Source organism: Myotis lucifugus, unplaced genomic scaffold, assembly GCF_000147115.1.
Source record: "Myotis lucifugus unplaced genomic scaffold, Myoluc2.0 scaffold_2505, whole genome shotgun sequence".
Lineage (NCBI taxonomy): Eukaryota > Metazoa > Chordata > Mammalia > Chiroptera > Vespertilionidae > Myotis > Myotis lucifugus.
In genome coordinates, this window is record NW_005873553.1 from 5,477 (window position 1) to 8,197 (window position 2,721).

Genomic DNA, 2,721 nt, shown 5'->3' on the forward strand with positions numbered 1-2,721 from the left:
AGAAACACCAGCTTGGCTCAAAATGCTTTTATTGATTTGAGAGAGAGGGAGAGAGACAGCGAGATACAGGAAGACAAAAGAGACAGAGAGAGAGAGAGAGAGAGAGAGAGAGAGAGAGAGAGATCAATGTGCCCTCGCACCAGGGGGGTGGCAGATAGAACAACGGAGCTTAGTAAAAAGGTGAACAGAACTATACACGTCCCACCAGCAGGCCAGCAGGACTGGGGCTCAGGTTGACAAGAGCCAAGGACCCCATTACATGTCCTACGAGTCTTTCATCAGCTCAAGGATCATTTCCTCCACTCCATCCACCTTGACATGGTGCTCGATGCGCCAGAACCGATACATGTTGTCCACGTACCGGCTACCAGAGTGGAACGTCCACAACAAAGGCATTATGTACGAGGTCTGCGTGCTTGGGGTGAGTGCGTTATCCTCAATGGGGATGTCTACCTGGTGCAACAGTACTTTCAGGACATCTTTTTTCTCAATGATGAGGTACAACCATGTGCGATCGTTTTCGTCCTCATACCACGAGGGCCCACGCCTCAGGAAGATGGGGTGCGAGGTGAGGTGCACCTTCGACGGGAGCTCGGCCATGACCCCTCCGTGGTCAAAGGAGCAACAGTCACTGTTCTCAGAGCCTCTCGCTACTTCGGTCCTGGTATGGAAAGACAGGGGATGCGGTCTCCAAATGCATTTGACCTCGACTTTTATCTTTATGGTTTTTACCGTTGTGTTTGCGGTTGCCCTTGGTTTATTTTGCAAATTTATAAATCTCAACCTTTCTTTCTTTTTAGCTTTACATCTTAATTCTAGAACAATCTGCACAAAACGTACTTAAGGTAAAATATGACTCCTTGCAGATAACATGGTCCTATAAAATTTTAAAAACATTATTTAAATGACAGTTGACTTAGAACATTAGGTTCCTATCAGGGGTACACCCCAATGATTAGACATTATATAATGGACCAATAAATCATGCAACGAATCTCAAACCCATCTGACACCGTACACAGTTATTATAATATAACTAGAGGCTCAGTGCACAAAATTCATGCACTTGAGGGGGGTCCCTTAGTCAGCGCTTCAGCCTCTTCCAGTTAGGGACCCCTTGTGGGTTGTCCGACTGACGGCTTAGGCCCGCTTTATTGCTGCCATGGAGGCTCCCATCACCCCCCTGTGCTCAGCAACTCTTAGCCTGGCTTTTGGGTGACTGGCGCTCCCACTGTTGGAGTGCACTGACCACCGGTGGACAGCTCCTGCCATGAGCATCTGCCTCCGGTGATCATTGCGTGTCATAGTGACCAGTCTTTCTGCTGTTTGGTCCATTTGCATATTAGCCATTTATTATATAGGATTGACTCAATGCTATACTTTATTGTGCCATGACTATTCTTTCATTTTTTTCATATAGTTTTACTGATTTCAGAGAGGAAGGGAGAGGGAGAGAGAGAGAGAAAGATCAATGATAACAGAGAATCACGGATTTTTTGCCTGTTGCATTCCCCTTACTGGGGATCAAGACTTTAACCTGGGCTTGTGCCTTGACTGGGAATCGAATCGACATCTCCTGGTTCCTAGGTTTAAGCTAAACAACTGAGCCATGCCAGCTGGGCTCTTTTCTTTCCTTTCCTTTTCTTTTCTTTTCTTTTCTTTTTTTTTTAATTAAAAATTTGTAGTTGGTTCAACTTTTCTTTTTGTCCTGAAAACACCATCTTCTTTCTGATCATCTCAGAGGGAACTCACAAACCATAGAATAAGCCACCTCACGCAAATATTATGCAAATAATATGGTTTACCTTTAATAGCTGGCAGAGGAACAAAGCTAATGTCAGCGTCCAGGTGGGCTTCTTAACAGTGGTCTTACTTCTCAGGTGCTGGAGAGAGAGGCAAGACCAAAATATTCAGGGTCAGACAGATACTGGGATAGCTGATCAGGCAAACCGGAATTAAGAGTCAGGTGAAACAGCAAGTAGGATTCCTGAGTTCTCATAACATCATTTATAGAATGATCTCTCCCTTCCCCAAACCTCAGCCATGCTCTTGGCAAGAGCTGTATGGTTTTGCTGCTAAACTCACTTCAGTCTACGCAGTCTAAATTCCTCCCTCAGATCAGACTCCATCCCCAATCTTTCCTCCTCCTCCTGCTCCTTCTCCTCCCATCCATCTTTTTCTTACCTGTTCTTCTTGCTCTGAAGGCAAAGCACCGTTCTTCACTCCTTTCCTCTGTGACCAGTCTCTGCTTCCCCCTGTCACCTGCAGAAGAATGAACATGACCATGATACACCTGTTCCAGGGAGTCCATGTACCAGGAATGTGTGCAAAAAAACAAGGTTCCCCTGACTCACACCCCAGAAACTAGTCCCGTGAGACAGGTGGTGGTGAGGAAGGAAAGAGGTTTATTCAGGTGCCGGCAACCTGAGAAGATGGGGGAAGCTCGTTCCAAAACCTATCTGCACATCTCAGTGCAGGCAGAGGCTTTTATAAGGAGGGAAAGGCCAAACAGAGCAAAGAGGTCAGGGGGCGGGGCTTGAGAAGTACTCTATGTGCCCACAGGCACAGTCCAATACAATAAGGATCTTACAAGTGGTCAGGTGTCGGTCCAGAGTGCGTCATCATAGAGTGTGTCCTCCTTGTTCTAAGGTTGAAGGTCATCAAATCTCCCAGAACTGGGAAGGTCAGAGTTCATATCTTGTAAAATTAGTTCCTAGGATT

The 2,721-nt window shown here is 46.1% G+C and overlaps 1 pseudogene; it reads right to left on the minus strand.

Annotated features, from left to right (window-relative positions):
- Positions 1-264: 264 nt before the first annotated feature.
- Positions 265-600, minus strand: LOC102427953 (annotated as a pseudogene).
- Positions 601-2,721: the final 2,121 nt, after the last annotated feature.